The sequence below is a fragment of the Dromiciops gliroides genome, chromosome X, assembly GCF_019393635.1.
Source record: "Dromiciops gliroides isolate mDroGli1 chromosome X, mDroGli1.pri, whole genome shotgun sequence".
NCBI classification, from domain to species: Eukaryota; Metazoa; Chordata; class Mammalia; order Microbiotheria; family Microbiotheriidae; genus Dromiciops; species Dromiciops gliroides.
Genome location: NC_057867.1, coordinates 53,660,039 through 53,681,710, shown reverse-complemented (window position 1 = coordinate 53,681,710; position 21,672 = coordinate 53,660,039). Strand labels below are relative to the sequence as shown.

The 21,672-nt window shown below is 40.0% G+C and overlaps 1 protein-coding gene across 4 annotated transcripts in view; it reads left to right on the top strand.

The window, feature by feature from the left end:
- The window catches only part of FGF13 (fibroblast growth factor 13), a 492,554-nt gene that overhangs the window by 44,785 nt on the left and 426,097 nt on the right, over positions 1–21,672 (top strand). The gene's annotated exons all lie outside the window — the stretch shown is intronic.

Sequence of the window (21,672 nt, the reverse complement as noted above, 5' to 3'; positions counted from 1 at the left end):
TGCTCAGGGTCACACAGCTAGTAAATATCTGAGGCCAGATTTAAACTCAGAAAGATGTATCTTCCTCACTCTGGGCCCAGAGCTCTATCCACTGTACCACCTAGTTTGCCTATCTTAGAAGCTGGGCTGGCGCAGTTTCTGAGGGCATTTTGCCTCTTCCCTGTGGCTTTTACCTGCAGTTTTCTGTTCTTGGGCAGTGATAGGCTCGAGGTAGCCTCTTGGCTATTGCCCTTTCCTTCTTAATATTACTTCAGATTTTGTTTGACCATATCTGGATGTTGTTTACTTAGTTCTCCTTTCTTTGGGGAACCCTACTTCAACTCACTAGTTGCATTGGGAATTTGGGATTTGTTTTCTTTTTCTTTTTTAACTCTCATGGGTGTCTGGTCTACTTAAGGGCCCCAGCAGTCATTGCCTTGATGCATTTAGAAAGACAGTGACTGACACTGAATTGGTCCTGCCATTTAAAGTTGACTCTTTAGGAAGCTGGTCCAGAAATGCAAAAGGCCACCTGGAGAAGTTCCAAGTACTATTAATTCTAAGAGACCTTCAACTTGAGGAAGACTTTGACCAGATTCAGAGTGACAGTTATAGAGAGAGCCAACCATGAAGTCGGGAAGATGCAGGTTCAAGTCCTTTATCTGACACCTACTGCTATGTGACCCTGGGCAAGTCTCTTAATTTGTTTCCACTTTGGAAGTTCTCCACACTAGTGAAAGTTTTGGCCTGGACCAAACCACCCAAGAGTATTCCACTATTGCAGTAATACTCTGTCAGTTTGCTTCCCAGAAGATGTGTGGATTGACGTGATGGGAGTATGTTCAATAGCAGCCTGCTGCCAAGGTAACCAAATGGAGTGGCAGCAGGAAGCTCCAGATGGCCAGTGAAGAACGTAGGCTGGCCTAGAGGATTTCCCTAGGGCTGGGTCACAGGAGCCTTTTCTGCTTCTGGGAGGGAATTCATCTGTGGCTCAATGCTTACCCTGCAGAATATCCCAAAACTGTTGCTTTTGCACACCTGCATCAACATATGTTGGGGGGGGGCATCTCGATTTGCATAGAGAACTTCCTGAATGTATGTCTTAGGGATCTCCGATAGGTAAAGAGGAGAAGAGTCTTCTTGGAGAATTGAGGCTCAAGTGCTCACCAGCTTTCAGGATTATTCTTGAGTTCTAGAATCTGGTTACATTCAGCAGTACTCTTTCATATGTCTCCTGTCTATCTCATGTTGCTGTTGATGAGATAATGGGTGGCAAGGGCTTTGAGATAACTGAAGTAATAAAGAAATATGAGTTATTATTTAGTTCCCCCATGGCCTCTCCTCCTATCCATGCCTACTGTAGCTGATATGTACCAGGTGTTCAGTCAACATTTGATGAATGAATGTTCTAGTCCATCATTGAAGGTGATATAATTGAATATAATGCTGTAACTATGAGCTTTATATCATGAAACTACCTTTAAATATTTCTCAGGATAAACTGATTTAAGTAGATACCATTGGGTACAATGGCGTGAATGTTGAATTTAGAGTCAGAGGACTTGGGGTCAAATCTTTGCTGTATTTCATTCTAGTGTGACCTTGGGACGTCAAAGGAGTGGAAAGAAAAATGGCCCTTGGGCTCAAGACACTAGGATCTTAGTCCCAATTCTGATAATAATTTTCTGGAGCCCTGGTCAGTGCATTTCTGGCTTGTTAGGTCATGCCAGTGAATATACTCCCATGGAATCTTTTTCATAGGGTTTATGAAGTTCCTCTATAGGTACAGACCATCAGATGAAAATAGTGATGGAATAAACTGAACCTGTGAAAAGAACGTGAAGATTCTCCATTGTGCTTTTGTGGCAGCTACAGCTAAGAGTGTGGGTTTTTAAACTGAAAGGTATACTGAGGGAAAACATAATTATTGGAATGGAAATTTTGATCTGAATTCTTCAACTGATATTCTTTTAAAAATTAAAAAAAAATTTCCAATTGTAATAGTATTTTTTCCAGTTACATGGAAAGATAGTTTTCAACATTTGTTTTTATAAGATTTTGAGTTCCAAATTTTTCTTCCTCCTTCCCTTACCTCCCCCCTCCCCAAGACAGCAAGCAATTTGATATAGGTTATACAGCATAATCATGTTAAACATTTTTCCACATTAGTCATGTTGTGAAAGAAGAATCATAACAAAAGGGAAAAACCTCAAGAAAGACAAAACCCAAAAAAGTGACAATAGTGAAAAAAGTGAGCCATAGCTCCATCTGCATTAGGATTCCACAGTTCTTTTTCTGGATATGGAGAGCATTTTCATTCAGGAGTCCTTCGGAATTGTCTTGGATCATTGTATTGTTGAGCAGAGCTTATTCAACTGATATTCTTAAGGCACTTCAGATTAGTTTTACTTTTCTTTCACCAAGTCTTCTAACAGAAATATGTATGTGAACTTTAAGGTTTTGGAAAGTGTAGGTCTCTATATATTGATTTTATATTCACTTAACAAAAGAGACAGTGTATAACATGACATGTGTTTAGCTTCTTGAAGGCAAATCCATATTTCTAATTTAATTTTTAATTCCTGAAGCTCATATGCTGAATTGATGGGTAATAGGAAGGTAGGCTTTGGGACTGGGCCCTTTGGAATATTACAGATTGATGAAATGTTAAATACCACAAGATGAGGGAAGTTAACAGGCAAACTCTGAAAAAGGAAAGAAGAAAAGAGAATAAGAACAAACAGAATACTAGTTACAGGAAGAATTTACCAGGAAAATAAAAAGGGTTTTGTAAATACTACCTTTATATCAGCCCATACTGACAAATTAAAAAGTCAGTGTCATTTTAACATTGTAAAGAGCTTCCTGGGAGACTCTTGGAATATCTTCCAGAGAAAAAGAAACTTGTCCTATAGAAGGTTGCCTTGATCTAACATCATCTTGCAGTGTTCTCATGGTAATCTCAGCCTACCATAGTCATTTGAACCCTGTTGCAAATGTTCATATTCTCCATCCCCCCCCCCTTCTCACTTGCCCCTTTGTCAGGGAGGCTTCATTCTACTTGAGAATAGGAATATACATAGAAAATGAAATACAAAATATCTGCTACCTGTTTTGTTTTTGGCATGGGGGCACAGTTCTCACATGAAGGGTATTTTGTTAATAATGCGATGGCAGTTCCAAAGGTATGTTCTTTTCAGTCTAGGTAGCCTAAAATCAGGATTACAGGGCTTCTCAGTGGATCTCTAGAGCACTTGATTGCCACATGCTTCACAAAAATAATGCTAATATTAGTGATTTGATAATCAATCAGATATTGTATAAAACATTTGAATGCACTATATAAATGTCAGTTGATTTTTAATTAGATGACTTGATGAGATGCTTTAGTTAGGGGAAAAACGTCATAATGTGCTAGCCAGTCTTTTCATGCTGAGCCTCTTTAGCTGCTCCTTGAATAGCAGATGGACATCCCCTAGCTGGCCAGTTTGCAGTCTTTCAGAATGGTAGAAGTTTGGCCTCTGGTGGCAAGTATCCATAGTACCCTGTGGAATAGGCCAGTCTGTCTCATGGTATTATGAGTTGTCAAGGAGTCAAAGGTTAATTTTCACCACTAGTTGCCAGGCCAAGAAAATTTTTGTTTGTAGTTTGAATCAAAGACAACAAGCATGAACAAAACCTAGAGTCCTCAGGAAGTTGGCAGGTCAGAGGGACAGCCAGACCAGGGGTACCTGAAGCCTCTAAGTCGTGTAGGTCATTAGAAGAGGGGACTAAGAGACGCCAAGGACTGAGCTGAGGCCAACAGTTGCCTTAGCTCAGCGTCTATCGACCCTAGCACCTTGGACAGTGTCTTGAGCTGCATTTAATGAAGGCTGCTGGTTTATTTGTGATTTACCCACAGATCAATGCATAGTGCCTCTTGGCTCTTGTAATGATTAGCCAATCAGGAATATCAAATAGATACAAACCCACATTTTATCCCTCTGGTAGGGTGTCCACTCATTGATTACTGAAGAAAAATCGAATATTTAGACCTCAGGAGTTCTTAACCTGGGGTTTATAACTTTTTTCCCCTAATACATAGATAACCCATTCAACATAATTGGTTTCCTTTGTAATCCTGTGTATTTTATTTTATGCATTTAAAATGTGATTCTCATGGGGGGGGTCCCATAGGCTTCACTACACAACCTAAGGGGTGATACTTTTTCCTAGAGTTTCATTGTGTCATAATGCCTAAAGGAATGAATTTAGGAGTCCAGAAGACCTATATTTGAATTATGCCTGACACTACATGTGTGACTCTGGTCAAGTGGTTTAATCAACCTGAGCCTCAGTTCTCCATCTATAAATTAGGAAGACTTAGGAAGAATAATAGCACCCATCTCATAAGGTTTTGTGAGGATCAAGTGATATAATGTATATAAAGTGCTTTACAAACTTTTTAGCTCTATAGAAATATCAGTTGTTCCTGTTATTGACATCTGAAAGACTGATTCTTAGCATGCCCTGCTCCATCTCCCACCACCGTCCCAGTGCCACTCTAGAAATGAAGGAGGACTTGGGCACACATGTAGTATCAGAGGCAGGACTCAAACACAGGCCTCCCAGTCTTCAAGGCCACATTGTTCCTCTTCTCCTGGGTAGGGACTATAATTGTAATGCTGTCATCTCCTAGTCAGAAGAGAGAGGTTTTGCTAATGACAACACAAATAAGAAAAGTCAGATTCTCAGAATGAAATAAAAATCAGATAATACTCTGGGTGACTCCCCTACAAAATTCTGTTCAAGCTCCTATATCTCTGAGGCTATTGCAATAGGACTGTGTTTCTTGATGACAGAGGCAATGAAAATGTTCAATGGCTTATAAGCATTAAAGCAAATTATAACAAGGATGTAAATGATAATTTCCTTTTGAAAGTAGAGATATAGAAATATTTGGTTCCCACCTGAAACTAAGGGGCTAAAGCTTTTCAACAGTACCAGTTTTTCAAAATTGTTTTTTGTGCTACACACTGCAATAGGATTTTAATGATTGCCTGTTCCATTGATTCCTGTGAGACTGTCTAGTACACATTCCTATCTGGCTGATCACTTTAGCAAGAGGGAGCACATGGCAGTTTAGGGTCAAGCACAGATCTGACAGATGTAACTTATGACATCTCTGCTATTAAGCTTGCAAAGCATGATGCCAGCTACTAGAGGAGATACAAAGTTCAGCTAAAACCCCTATTTGGGGGCATAGTTGGGGGAGAAGATACCAAGCACTTTTAACTAATGCACAATGGTACATAATAGGTGTGGTAGAGAGGGGCAAAGATAATGGTATGTGAAGTCTCAGGCACTCCCAGGAGGCTTCAAAGATTAGGGTCAACATTTGAATTAGAATTTAAAGGATGAGCTGGAAACCACCAGGTGAAGAGAGACAGGCACAACCAACCCACCTTGTTTTTCTGTTCTCTTTTCCCCAGAATTCTTCCTACCACCCCCGCCCTTGCCTTCTCTTGTCTCTCTTTTCTCCTTGGCTTCTGGAATTTAATTGTCTTTGGATCTTAAATACCTCTTCATTTACGGCCTCTCTCTGGAAAAGCAAAGATTAACAGGAGTTAGGCAGAGAGGAAGGAGGAAAGATGTTGAGAAATTCCAGTCCTTAATGGATCCCAGCTGATCTCACACAATTCCCTATTGACCCATAAAATCAATCATTTTCTAAGCTTCTGTCATTGCTCATTAACAATTGACATTGCTTTACTCTGAGTCACTTTCAATGATTAACCAAGCATTCAGTCAGAACCTGAGTTTAAGGTACCCCAGTTATGTTGTTTGCCACAGAATCATCCGTCCATTCACTCGGCAAATATTTATTAAGTGTCTGCTATGTTCAGAGCTCTGTCCTAGGTTCTGGAGGAAATATACAGTTTCAGTCAGACATGGTCCCTGCCCACATGGAGCTTATAGGCTTATAAGAGGATGAGACATAAACACATATAATTGTAATATGGAACATTTAAAAAATGTATTAGAAAGCTACCAAATGCCAAATGAAGATCGAGGGGAGGGGTGGCGAGGTTGCATTGATGAGCATCCTCCAAGACTGCTCTCCTTCTTATTCTGCGTGATTCTTGTGCATGTCCTCTCGCAGGTCCTTCATGGGTGTGGGGAAGGAGAATGTGTTCATTTAACACAGTGGGAGGCTTCCTCTACATCTCTTGGTATTCTGTGGATATCATTGGAGTAAACAGGCTCCCCTGTTTATACCCTTTGCTCTCTCTATGTGACTAGCCCACGTTCTTTTCTAATAATGCACTTCTCTGATAATATCTTTTATGTGGCTTCTCCTGAGTTATCTCTTTACTCGTAATAAGCTGCACCAGATTCATGCCCACACCTCCACTAGCCTTTGGGTGACCTACAACTTTAATTCATGCTTCTCAGTCTTGGAAGAATACATTGGAAGAATATTACCTTTTACAGGATGGGCTTTTGTTTCAGGGAGAAACTCGGGGTCCTTAATGGTACTGCAACTTCTCAGATGCAATCCAGCCTACTCTCCTGCTATTCATTTGTTAATTCAATTTATGGTCCATCTTCAATGTCTTTCCAAGATAAATGCATTGATAGAATGCCCATCCAACTGCGTATCAGAATCAGGACAGAGTAGGCACTTTGTTTACTTGATTTTTCTTGGTGTGAGTATTTAGAGTGACTTTTTGTTTGCTCATGAATCAGATTTTAAAGGCTTTTCAGTGTTCTAGGCCTTGATGTGTATTCAGCAAAATGGAATTTCTTCTGCCAACAGCATTATCTGGCAACTCCTCTTCTATTTGGAATCTACCCCCAACATCCCCATATGAAAATGGTAGATAATTTTTGGTATTTCGCATCTCCCTGTCTGAGGTCTTTTTTGATCTTTGTAATCAGAGGATCATTTAATAAAGTTGTCGGGGCAGCTAGGTGGTGCGGTGGATGAAGCACCGACCCTGGATTCTGAAGGACCTAAGTTCAAATCCGGCCTCAGACACTTGACACTTATAGCTGTGTGACCCTAGGCAAGTCACCTAACCCCAATTGCTTCACCAAAAAAACCCAAAAAACAAAAAACCCAACAACAAAACCCCATAGCCACTAATAAAGCTGTCCTTGGTGTAATGTTCAGAAAATCTTGAAAAATGTTAACAGATGAGATATGGGAGACACCTTGTTGGAGGAGAGCCATTAAGGCACCATTTTGCCCTAAGGAATCAAATCCTCTTTTTGAAATCTTGTAGGATCTTGTATTCTTGCACTTTTTAATTAGTTGTGTGACTAAAAATGTAATTTGATGCAGAACATAATTTGTGAAAGACTGATACAAAGAATAGTTTGTTATTATCATCTTGACAGACCATTTGCATTTTTCAACTCTTTGTACTTCCAGTTTCATTTTTAAATTCTCTCAGAATGATCTGGCTTAATAAGTTTTCTGGAAATTCAGTTTATATCTCTGTCACTTCTTACTGTGTTATAAAATGATACTTCATAATTGTCCTTCTTTAGTCAACAAGTATATCTTAAATGCTTACTTTGTGCTGCTAACCATGCTAGATGTTGAGAATACAGATACATGAGTTAGAGAGTCCCTACCTTCAAGATGCTTTTTGTTTTGTTTTGTTTTTTTGCAGGGCAATGAGGGTTAAGTGACTTGCCCAGGGTCACACAGCTAGTAAGTGTCAAGTGTCCTCGGCTGGATTTGAACTCAGGTACTCCTGAATCCAGGGTGGGTGCTTTACCACTTCGCCATCTAGCTGCCCCCAAGATGCTTTTGTTTTACTGGAGGTATACAACATGTTAACAGATGATCCAATCACATTTACATTCTAAATTGGTATTAGCCTTAGCCACCTTTTTATTTCCCTTGGTAAGGAGCCGAGTATTTGCTGGGTATCATACTTCCTGGGCATTTTTGTTCTCCTCATTTTGATGATTGATTTACATCAGTTATATTTCTGGAAGATTTGGTGATAGTTGGAACCATTGCCTACTTTTAAAAAATAATTTCCTCTCCTTTTTATTACAATTGATAGTTTTTTTCAGACAGCAAGGTTAGAGTAGTTTTAATTGCATGGCATGATTTTTCATTTTTATTTTTCTTCTGATTTAGTATTAAGTTTTGTCTTTGCTCTGATAAGTCAATGGTCTGTCTGGGTAAACAACTGTTTTCCACATGTCTCTTAGAAGTTAACATATGAAAACTTTTTTTATAAAAAAAGGGTGATTGGGTCCTCACCACATCCAGCATTTTCTTATTCTCTTCTTGAAGAAAACATTCATGATCTTTAGTAACATGTTTTAAGACTTAGGCTCTTATATTTCTTACTCCTGAGCCATATTTTTCCACCATTTTATCATCATTCCCTATGCCCAACATTGCATTGAAATAATTGAGTATTAAAGTATATATTGACAAAGTTTAAAGGACCTGCTTGAGTTCTTCCATAAATTTCTTGACCTCTTTACCCTCTGCAATAGCCATTAACATCTAAGCAACATTTAAACCTTTGGATATAATGTACAGTCAACTTTCCCAGTTCTTTTATTTGTCTCTTCAATGAGTACCCATGAGCCATCATTCCATTTAGCCGCCAACTCCTTTTGTCTTGTGGTTTTCATTATAAGTCAAGATGGATGAGATTCATTCTGTTAATTAGTAGTCATTGGATAAAGAGAGATTACCAACAAAGTTAATTTTTACAGTTGGTCTAAAACCTACATGATTCTTTTTTTTTGTTTTTGTTTTGTTTTTTGTTTTTAGGCAATGGGGGTTAAGTGACTTGCCCAGGGTCACACAGCTAGTAAGTGTCAAGTGTCTGAGGCCGGATTTGAACTCAGGTACTCCTGAATCCAGGGCCGGTGCTTTAACCACTGCGCCATCTAGCTGCCCCAACCTACATGATTCTTAACCCTATTTCCATCACTCTGTCACTGTCATATGGCTTAGAAGGGATGAATTCAAATACTGTTTTAAACACTTAGTAGCTTGTGACTCTGGGCAAGTTACCATCTCCTGACCTTACTCTCCTTATCAGTAAAATGCAGATAATAAGAACACCAACCTTGCAGGGTTGTTTTGAGGCTCAAATGGAAACATGTATTAAGCATTTTGAAAATATGAAAGCATTATGTAAGTGCCAAATATTGTTGTTAGTGAAGCAGGAGGGGCTTATACAGGACCGAGTGCCATTTTGTAAATTACTTTGTTTCCTGGGTTGCCATGGCCAAATGACCACCATAGTAGTGATGAGCCTGTATGGACTTAGCTAGACTGGTCCTGGGACGGTAGATTCAGTGGGTTGCCAGCACCATATTCAGAGCCTTACCAAACGAGTAGACCTCTCCAGAGCTTGTGCTCTGATGCCATTGCCTTTCAAATGCCAGGTTCTACCCCATGCCAGGATGAAGCACTGGTATAGAACTAGTTGACATTTCTTTACTCCTTTAAGCTTTGCCAATTAGTTTCTCTGTGTCTGTCCCTTTGTCTCCACCTCTCTGTATGTAGATAGATCTCTATCTATCTATCTATCGAGAGTAATTGGCAAAGCTAATATATAATATAGAACATATTATATATATATATATATATATATATATATATATATATATATATATGTACATATACAATATATTCCCATTTCCACATCCCAACTAGATCATTAGATAGACAGGCTGAATATCATTAGCGCTGTTTTACAGATAAAGAAACTGAGGTTTGGAGAGCAGCAGGTCCAGAGAACTCAAGCACAGGTCTCTTGCTTTCAAGTTTGGACCTCTTTTTTCACCAGGACTTAGTATCTGAAGAGTCCCCCTCTGATACTTACTAGACATGATCCTGGGCAAATTGCTTAATCTTTCTGATCCTCCATTTCTTTGGTCACAAAATGGGGATAATATGTATTCTTTTCCCCCTCCTACCGCACTCTTGTGAGTATCCAAGGAGACAGTGTATGTAAAGCACTTTGCAGCCCTTACAGCGCTCATCATTTTCATTCTCTTCTTCCTTTGTTTGAACAAGGCTGACACAACCTCTCTCTTGCAGTAGTTCCTTGATTTGGTCGTGCTTTTGACAGCCATCCAAGCTGTCTTTCTTCAAGTTATAAAGCAACAGCATAGTCTCTCTATATGTCAGCCTCTGCAACATTGCATAGTACATATTTTGCCTTGAAAAGCACACTTTTCTGTTTCCTGGAAGCTTGCACCTGCTATATTTTTGTTTTCTGTGGTACCATTTTTGAGTTCTGTTGTATTTTTCTCTTTCTATTCCTGGGAGCAGTTCTTTCTAATCTGGAGAACCTGTAGTTCACCATGGGGACTGCTTGCTCTCTTTTTTCACTGGCAAACTGAAATAATTACCATCACATGACAGAGAGCCAGCTAAATGTGGGCTGCAATGTACAATGTGTATTCTATAACAACAAAGTGGCTATAGCTGAACCCTCTGTGGCTGGTGTCCTTTGGATGTCTTTGAGCCTGCCTTCTCAGGTGCCATTCTGGCTTGGACGGAATCCCTCTAGGCTGTATTGTAGCTGACTTTCTATATGATCCACTTAAACATTAGAGGAGGAATTCAGCGAGGTCACTCAGCCTGGAGGATTTTGAGGTTGGAGTCTGAGATGGCCACTAGACACAATCTAGGGGGAAAGAACAGGAGGCCCGGAATCTAGTCCTGATTTTGCTCTGAACTCACTGTGTGACCTTAGGATAGTTACCACCTTTTTCTGGGTCTCACCTTCTACCTCTGAAAAATGGAGTGTAGAAGGGGTTAGGGGTGAATGAGTAGAATAAATGGTCTCTCATGGCCTTTTTAAAGCTGTTTGATGCTCTACTTATGCCTGTTTGCTGGATGAAGCTTGATTATGCTTTCTCTTTGCACTTGGAAATGATATCCTCCTGAACATGTGGGACTGCCTTCTTCTAAAATCAGTGCCTCAGGCAATGGACAGGGTAATTTTGTAGCATCAAAGCTAAGCAAATTTTAGTATCCTTCACTTTGGGCTCCCTACCCCACCATGTGGTGACCTAGGCTTTGTTGGAAGGCTTGATAGGTAGGCCGATCAAGGGGAATTGTGGATACGATGGCCACATGAAAGGTGCTCAGGAGTCCAGCTCTCCCATTTCTTCTCCAACTACAAGCTCCAAAGAACACCAGCTGGAGCACTAGCCCTAAAGTTCAAAGAGAAGTTTCTTCATCTCATCTGGAACCAAACCACAAGCTAAGGAAACTTCCATGTGCCGGAAGAGGGGTGGGGTGTCTTGCCAAAGAAGCCAGTTCTCTGAGAGACTGTTGCTTTCAGTGATGATGCTATTTTCTCTTCATATGACCCCCCCCCTCTAAATATATGTGCCATGTAGGATTGCACGTTACTGTTACCTGTGTACTCATCTTTGCAGGAAAGAGAACTGAGTTTCCCCACATTCATAAGCTTCAGAGACAAATAGTCTAGTCCAAGCCCTTTAATTTAAATGTGGGGAAAGTGAAGCTCAAGATCACAAAATTAGTAAATGCAAGACCTGGGATTTGAACCCAGGTCCTTGAATTCCAATTTTAGTTCTATTTCTACTGTTCCACACGGATCATTGAAGACAGTCTTGGCTTGACCAGCATCTTGCTTCTTACATCAATATTTAAGCTGCCTGTCTTATATGGTTATACCCTCAATGTCAGTCAATAGCTATTTTGTGGACAGCTAGGTGGTGTAATGGGTGTATCACTAAGCTTGGAGTCAGGAAGACCTGAATTCAAATCTTTCTTCACACACTCTCTAGCTGTGTGGCCCTGGGCAAGTCATTTTGCTTTAGTTTCTTCATCTGTAAAATGAGTTGGAGAAAGAAATGGCAAACTACTCTATTGTCTTTGTCAAGAAAACCCCAAATGAGGTCACGGAGTCAGACGTGACTGAGTAACAACAAGCAACGACGACACATATTTAGGTAGTTCTTGAAGCCCTTGTCTCACAATAACCGAGCCTGACAGGGCGCTTGAGCATGTGTACGTGCATGCGCGCACACACACACACACACACACACACACACACACACACACACACGGATATTATTAATCCCATTTTCTAGAGGAAGAAGTTGAGGTTCAGAAGCTAAATTGTCCCCTAATTATATATCTTTGCTTTTACCTCAGGGCTTCTGACCTTGTACCAGTATTCTTTGTGCTAGGTTTAATCACCTAGATTTAAATGGTAGTCCTATACTTTGCATTGGGTCAGCAGGGGTCTTCTCCATTTCCTAACTCCTTTCTTAGCCCTTAGTTACCTCTCTTCTGTGCTGAATCTACTATCTTTTGATTTTGAGTTAATGGCGTCCATATCTTAACTCTCTCTACTAGACTATAACTTCCATGAGGGCAGGGACCTAATTTATTCTTATATCACAGTGCCTGGCATAGAGTAGGCACTCAATAAATGCTTGTACAGACTTGGCCATGAGTTGTAAAATATAATTCATTTCAGCAAGCACTTATTCATGACCTTCTGTGTGGCAGGCATCATTATAAGCAGCAGCCAAGGCAAACTTGTGGTACCATCAGAGGCAATCATAGCATATATAGAAGTGCCAACCTTGGAGTTGGAAGGATGTAGTTCATGTCTCCTCTGCCAGTACTGGCTAAGTCATACTGGACATGCTCAGTGTCCCTCAAACGTTCTCCAAAACAAGAAATATTAGGGCAAGTACAAATCTGCATAAGTGGGAGGAAGGAACTCACTTCAAGTTACCTCCAGTAGAAGAAATAATAGATCTGTCCCCCACAAAAAAGAATACCAAGTCAGCTAACATCAGAATTTCATTGAGTCGGAAGTAACGTCATGGTCAGTAATGAAAAAAGTAACAGAAAGGAAGGGATGGTCATTTGAATAGTGGGTTAATTAGCTAATATGAGGCCATCAACACCAATTTGACCAATTTGTGAGTTCTTGGACTTGCTTTTTTGGTAACCTCAAATTTTAATGTCCTCTTGAACTACCTGGTATTTCTTCAGTCAAGCCTTTAAACTTTGAACTTGACAATGCCCTTAAGGACTGCTTGCCCACAATGTCAATGCCCCTACCCCTTTCCACACTAGGATTATTGATTTGTATAACCTTGACATGACCAATATCCCACTGTCATTCAAAGATTTCTACAAGTAGCACCCCTCTGTTGTGGGAGGGAAAGTTCCTTATGGAACAGATTGTCATTTTGCTAACTCCTACTGCTTCTCTTTGTAATGGGTTCTCCCTGACAGGCTCCAGTCTGACTCCCTAGCTTAGGAACTGCAGCTCTCCCCACTGTTCCCACATCCTTGTCTTACTCTTTGAATATGATATTCCAGGGACCACCGATTTGACCTGGGAGGCCCTTGGACTGTAATCTTCCTTGGGAGGGTTTTTCTATCTAACCTGGCTGATGGATCTTCTTCGTGCCTAGATTTCCAATACACTGGCTGGGGCACATTGACGTAATTTCTCTAAACCTTCCTAAGTTTGGAGCCCCACTGGGGGGTGAAATAATTATACTTTAAAGTATTTTGTTGAGACTAGATATCTCTCTTCAGTTAAGCGATAACATTCACAAATGGGTTTTAACTTCTCTGTGGAATAGTGCCCAAAACTAAGGAAGTTCAGAAAACAGAAATACCCTTTGCTTGAATTTCACTCAAATGACAGTGGAAATTTCAGACATTATAGAACAGCAGAATTAGAGCTTGAGAACTGAAAATCACTTGAGAAGTCCAGAAAGACTGGTCCACTAATTTTAAGCTTAGCACATCTCTACCTCTGAGGCTCTCACCATAAGACTAAGGAAGAGAAGACTTGAGGATGGTGTGGGAGGGAAGATCGGGGGAATATGATCATTATTCTCAGATGCATGAAGGCTTTTAAGCATGGAAGAGAGATTCAGTTTGCCCTCCTTGTCCTCAGAGAGGAGAGCAGGGACAAATGGGGGGAAGTTTCAAGGAAGAAAATTTCAGGTTAACATAAGGAAGATCTGGGTAACAATTTTAGCTAAGAGTGTGATGGGCTCAGGAGGCAGTGAATTATCCATCACTTAATGTATTTAAGGAGAAACTTGCTTGTCGAGGAAGATATAGTGATCCCTAATGCTCCTTGTGCCTAAAGCTTTCATTATTATAAAGTAGAGAGTCTTGCCTATGTATAAGTTTCATCATCCTTGTGGTATCACGAAACTTGGGTATATTTTAATAGTTCCTTCGTAAGAATGGATATTGAATTGGTTTATTTGTTCATTCAAAACAACCAAACCTGTCTTGGTATCTCTCCTAACCCATGCATTGAAATTCCCCTCTGACAATTGGCTCTTTGATGTTAGTATTTTTAAAGTGAATTTTACCCAAATCCTGTTGAATTCTTTATTTACTTGTCCTTATCATGGTAGAAATATAGGCATCAGGGAGCCCAGGATATTTTAAAAAGGATATTTGAAGACTTTCATCCTTTAGCCACTGGAGAGTTGAAAACTGATGAAAGACCTTGGATCATCTATGTTAGTTATGTTTGCATTGGGAAGACCTCAGCTACCTCTTATACATCCCAATATGCAATTAAATGCAGCAAACATGTTTACCGTGAATCTGAGTGCAAGACTTTGTATTAGGTGTTGGGGATCCAGCGACAGAAATATACCAATCGCTGCCCTCAAGGAGCTTACATCATCACTCTTGAACTGGATTGGCTCACACAGTGTCAGGGTTAGAGGGAACCTTAGGGACCCTCTCATGGAATCTAGATTTGGCAGGAAACTCAGAGGTCCTCTCACAGAAGAAATCAACAAGTTAAGCCCCTTTGTTTTCCAGAGGGGGTAACTAAGTAAGGAAAGATGCTAGAGCCAAGGTCACAGAGCTAGTGAGTTCCAGAGGGAAAGTTTGAAACCAGGTCTTTTGACTCTTGCTGGTACTCCCAATGTCTTGCTTTATAGAAAAGGAAACATATCAAGAACAGGGCTGGATATGATTTAGACCACACAGCTCATAGGTGGCAGAGGGGACCAGGGTTGGGATAATGGATAATGAGGGCCAGAGGGAATGAGAGTGTTCCTGGACTAGTGTTCTGTCTGCTGCTGTTTGGAGAGAGGTAGAGGTGGCTCCTTTAGCCATCTTCATAGGCATTTTGGGTGCACATGGAACATGCCGGAAACCCCACCAAAGCTTTTGTAGTGATTCCTTCTGGCCATCTTACAGAAATAGGAAAAATCTCCACTTGGCCACTGTTCTGCCATCTTAGTCCTGTCAGTCAAATCTTTCTGGGCCAGAATGTTCCTGCCCAAGCTTTGGTCAGAATAGCAAGTACTGTGCTGTAGAGGACTGGGTGGGTAACCCAGTGCTTTCCTAGTAATAGCCCTATGAAAGAGGCAAAATGCAGCTTCCTAGGATGGTAGCCTGGTATTGGGCCCCATTGCAGCCCCAAACAACCCGTCTAACATCTTTAGCTTGAAGAATCTCCGGTACCAATCCAACCACCTTGGCAAACCTGGAGATTGCAGTAAGGAGTTGCCATCCTATAGCTGGGCTGGAGGATGGCAAATCACCAAGCCTGACTGCCCTGGGATATTCATTGAAGTACTGGGGATGCTTGGCCATGGCAAAACTATAGCATTGCAGAAGGAAAAGAATATCCATCTGGAATTCAGGAGACCTGGATTCCCATGTCAACTCTGACACTCACTTGCTGGGTGGCCAAGTCTATTCCCTTCTCCTTTTTTATTTTTTTTATTTCTTTTTTAAATTTCTTCTCAATTTGACCATATGGAAAATGAAAGGGATCAGAATAGATAATCTCTAAGTCTCTTTCTAGCTTTAATGTTCATTGAGCATTAAATAGGTGCAATTACCTTAAAAGTTAAATTACCAGTGAATCCAGGGCTAGTGGTAATGTAGCCAATCCTGTTGATTCTCTATCAACTGCGAATCATTCTGTGTGTGTGTGTGTATACACGTATATGCACACACATGCCAGAGGACACAATAAAGAATCTGGAATGGACCTCCATGATCTAGAAAATGATTCAACTCATTAGACTCTTAAAAATCAGCCTTGAGAGACATTTCTCAAAATTCTAGTATGGAGAAAGCATAGCATGGAGAATAGAGTCCTGCCTTTGGAGTCAGAAAGATCAAAGTTCAAATTCTACCTCCTGAGCAAGTGAGGGCAACCTCTGAGAATCTCATTTTCCTCAAATGTCAAATGAGGATAATTGCATCTACCTCACAAGATGGTTTTGAGGATCAAATGTGAGAATATGCCAAGTGCTTTATGCACCTTTAAGTTCAGTATTAAAGAAAGCTGTTATCATTGTTATCTTATCCATTTTTAATTAGTGTTCAGGTGGAAATGGTTTAGGGACAAGTGCCACTATTTTTTATCATTAATATTCTGACAACTATCACACAAATGCACAAAAAACTTTTAAAAAATTGAATAAAAATTTTAAGATATAAAGTTATCTTTGGTAGGCTCACTGAGAGTATCTTGAAGACCTCAGTTCATATTCCACTTTTGAGCCATAATACCTATTTGTTCATGCACAAGTCAGTTCCCATCTTGGGTTTCTCATCTATAAAATGACTAGATCAGGGCTACTTGACCTTTTTTGGTGTCACAGATGCCTTTGATAGTCTGGTGAAGTATATGGTTTCCCTCTTGGAAATAATGGTTTAAATACATAAAATAAAATACACAGGATAATTAAAGAAGCCAGTTATTTTGAAATAGCTGTCAAAATATATTTTTTAAAAAGTTTACACACTACAGGTTAAGAACTCTTGGCCTAGGTGGCATCTAAGGTTACTTCTCCATGTCTCTGATCTTTTAACAACTCTAGTAGCAGACAGGATGATAGCAGTGATATATTTCTTATTCAATTCCTGTATGAGTTCGTTATCCTCTCCTATCTCTGTATTTTGAAATGTTTGGATTCCATAAACTATGACACTTATAAGCGTTCAGTAGAGAGTGATATCCATTGAAAACATAGTCAAATGCTTGTGGACCAGTGTTAGAATCGGACAGCTGTGAGCATAGGTTTGCTGAGAATATTCTACTTGCAATATGGTTCATTGATTGACTTTTCTTTGCTGTTTCGAAGTCTGTATTTGTGTTATGGAGATTTGTCATCCGTCAGTCTATGGAAGATAATGAAATTATGACGAATAATTCTAACCACCATGTTGTGTCTTACTAGGTATTACATAGTTGTTAAAAATTATTGTTTAACATTTCATTCTCATATTTTTGGAATAAGTTCAAGTGGATATGGTCTAGGGACAAGCTCCTGTTCAGTTTTTATCTTTTTATATTTAATGTTAATTTGTATTATTTTGTGTAGAGCTTTTGCCCAGCTGAGGGATTGATAGTTTATCCTAGAAGTAGGAGAGAATGTTTGCAGATTTTTGAGTAGCAGACTGGCTTGGTTTGATCTCTGCCTTAGGAATATTTATTTGACATCTGACATGGCCTAGCAGGGGATGCTTAGGCTCACTGAAGGGGACAGTCATTTGGCAGCAGCAATCTGAAATGAAGTCACTCTTTGGTGGGTAGAAACCTCATACATCTTCAGACTTTGTGGTCCCTAAATGGCAGTGACAAATAAGGGTGGCACCCAGCAAACTTAATCCTTTTTAGGTAGTGGGGTACAGGAGAGAGTGCCAGTTGGACATTGGCCTTTCTGCTCAACCCCAACTCCACCCCACCCTGATATTGGACCAGTGATCACTAGGAGGAGGCGTGATGAAATGCAGAAGTCAGTAACATTGGGTATAGTGACACAATGCCCAAATGCTTGCTGAATGAATGGCTTGGTGTCCTGATTTGTAGGAGATTGAATGTAGCCCATCAGTGAGCGACAAAACATGAGAGCTGGAACTTACCCATGTTAGCTCCTCATAGCCTTCATTTGGCAGAGGATGGTGGGAATCTATTCCTATTTTACCAGCTTGATTCTGGGTGACACCTTCTTGGAAGGCCTTTGACCTGGAAGGATAGGTAATCCGGTCAGGAAGGGGACATAAGATCAGTGGAAGGAACTGGGGATTTTTGGCTTGGAGAAGAGATGACTTAGTAGGAGCTAAGGTACTTTTCGGTATTTGTGTGACTTGTCATACTCTATTTGGCCCTAGAGAACGGAACTAGGACCAATAGACAGTGTGGCTTAGTGGAAAGAATGCCGCTTCTGGAGTTAGAGGACCTGAATTTGATTTCTGATTCTCTTTCATACTTCTATGACTTTGAGCAATCACTAGAAGAACTAGATGTCCCGGAAGTCTCTTCTGCGTCTGAATCTGTGGTCTTATGTGCCTAAGTTGTTAAGAGGCTAATTTCAGTTTGATGTCAGGAAAAATTTTCTAACTCTTAGAACGATAATGGACTGCCTCAGAAGGTAGTGGGTGATCCATCACTGGCAGAATCTGGATGAACACAAATTTACTTAGACTATATTTTTACTTACCTCTATACAGGTATATGTATTGTTTCCCTCAACAGACTCTAAGCAACTCAAGGGCAGGGACTGTTTCTTCTCTGTCTTTATTTTCCTGTTATGGAGGCCAGTACCTGGCCCAGAGCAGATTTATTGATTATCATGTGATTGATAGAAGGGGTACCTGTTTAGGAGTAGGGCAAGATGACCTTCAAGGTCCCTTTAAACTCAAGGATTGCTGTTTCTATGAGATGAGGAAACTGAATTTGATGGAAGTGAAATGATTCTCATAAGTTTACTCTGCCTCAGTGGCCCAACTGGAAGTAGAACACCGAGCTGGGATGGGGCTCTTTGTCCTTAATAATTGTATGACATTGGATCGAGCCAATTTGGGAAGCCTTCTTTTCTTTATCTCTGAGATGGGCATATACAAAGTTTGCCAGCTGAGGATTAAATGCCTTACTGGTGGTGAAAGCCCAGTAAAGCTCTGAAGTGCTATGTAAAGAAAAGCTATTATTTTTATTACTGAGAATCCATCCAAAAACTCTTGGAGCTTGATCAAGGAGGAAAAATAGTTTTCATTCTTAACTAATTATTTTTTTTCAAATGAATGGCAGGTGAAACAACCCTCCAGAAATTTAAGATTTCACAATCTGAAAAAAGAATTGAACGTCTTTTTCTTGCCAAGGGGAAAAAAATTGCTAGGGGTAATGCCAACATTTTCTCTGGATGAGATTGGAGAAGCTTGTGAAATTTATTGGCCCTAAATATGAAGATTTTTCCAAGTGAGAAGTTCTCTGGGCACTCGTGATTTCCCTAATGTCTCTCAAATGATTAGGTGACTGTGGGCAAATCACATGACTTGAGAGCTGGTAGAGGCTTTAGAGGCTATACTCCTCCTTTCCATGGAAGAGGAAATGGAAACTCAGAGAGGAGGAAGGGCTTTGCTCAGAGTCCCATAGCTGGTCAATGCCAGGAGTAGGGCCCAAGTTTCCTGCCTCTTAGGACAGTGTTCTTTCCAGGCTATGTGGCTTTTGCTTGAAGAACTTTTTTTCTTATTTTAGGGGATGAAAGAACCTTCATTCATTTATTCATTCATTCACCATTTATTAAGTACCTATTCTACATAGAACACTGTAGAGAAAAGGTGGGGTGAGATAAGTGAAATATTAATTTAGATAATATTTCTGTTTTTATAAGTCTGGAACATACAAAAATAGGCAACATTATGCAGTGACCAAAAAGTCAAATCATATATATACAAACTTGATTACATTTTTATTATTACTTTTGTTCCTTGGTAGGGAGTTTGACAGATTTAAAACAAAATGTGTTTGCAGTATATAGTGTAATTCTACCCCGCCCCCCAGTAATATAACAAACATTTATTGAATACCCATTAGTTGCAGGATACTGTGTTTAGTATTATGGGCCATGGAAAGGTGACTACAACAGAATCCTTGACCTCAAAGGTCAGGAAGACCTGGGTTTATAGCCAGTCACTGACATTATGCCAACCCTGTCTACCCTTGTGACCATGGGCCATTTACATTTAACCTCTGAGTGCTTGAGACACAACTCTAGGACTCTAAGTTACAGAGGTGTCGCTGATCTGTATTAGTGGAGAAAGTTTCCATTCTGAGAATGTCCTACATCAAAGAAATCCCAAATAAGACTCTTCCCCTCTAGAAATACAAAGTTATGCAAAGTAATTTCAATAGGAAAAGAACATTAACAGCTTGGTGTATCAAGGTGGGGGGAAGGCCTGTCTGGGAGGTCGCACCTGAGTTGTACTCTGAATTCTAAAAGGGTAGAAGTGAGAAGAGAATGTGCTACATGTGCAAAAGCCTGGACATGGGAGATGCAATGTTTCAGACATGGAATAACTAGGATAATTTGAAGCAGGAAGTTAGGAAAAGGAAAGAGTGCCTGAGAAGAGCAGTAGGAACCAAACTGTGGAGGGCTTTACATGGCAGTGTTTCTTATGTTATCCTAGAGACAATAGGGAGCAACTGAAGGTTTTTGAGAAGGGGAGTAACATGGTCAGATCAATGCTTTGAGAATATCCATTTGAAAGCTGTGATGAGGAAGGATTGGAAAGGAAAGTGGCTGGAAGCCGAAGGCCTAATTAGGAATCCATTGCAGTAACCTAGGCATGAGCTAATAAAGGCTGGACCTAGGGTGTAAAGGGTGTGTTAATAGAAGAATTCAATGCAAAATATGTAGAAATGGGACATATAAGGGGTGTGTGTGTGTGTGTGTGTGTGTGTGTGAGTGAGAGAGAGAGAGAGAGAGAGAGAGAGAGAGAGAGAGAGAGAGAACGAACAGTCCATGATTGACTTAGAGATTGTGAACATCAGTGACTGGAAGGATCCACATTTGACAGAAATAGAGAAGATTGGAGGAAGAACCGGATTGAGGAGTGGGGTTTCTACTTTGGAAATGATGATGGGAAAGAAATCACAAATATTAGACCACCTACTAATGTTAGTTTAACTATAGGTACTCAGATGTAATTTTTGTTTAAGACCAATCAGTTGGTGAACTAGAGGAACTGAGCCACACCTATTGTGACATTTTTTTCTATCATTGGACAATAAGAAAAAAGGAAGTTGTTTTTAAATGTAAAGATGTTTCATAGGTTCAGATCTTCTAGGAGAGATATAAATAAAGGAATTGTTGGAGATTATTGTGTTTCCACAGATAAGAAAAAAAAAACATTATTGCATGGAATTCTTAGTTATCCCACCTTGATGAGGTCAGTGTAAACATAAGTAAACCAATTCCAGTGAAGATAATTTTCATTCATATGTCAACATCTCTTATACAGAAATTCTATGAAGAATGTTTCAAGATCTTCCAAATCAAGTCATCATACACTTCTCTAACTTGGGCACTTCAGTGTGACAGTGTGCACAGGGAAGGAAGTCAAAGCTGCCTAGGGAAATTCAATCCAGGATCATTAAACAAAAGGGTTTGAAGGCCTCGGCTGACTTAGAAGCCTCATGCTTGTAAATAGTGAATATTTTCAGAAGACAATGAATATGTCAAGAACCAAACAATATCATAACAAATGAAATTGACCGTATCTTGAGGAATTAGAAAGACTAGTTATATAAGTGGCAGTGATTTCGGAGTTAGCTGTCTGGATACTACAGGTCATTGAATGGGTAGAACACTGGTCAGAGTAAATAGAACTAGGTCCTGATTAGTGCAAATAAATAATACCCTGAAGTT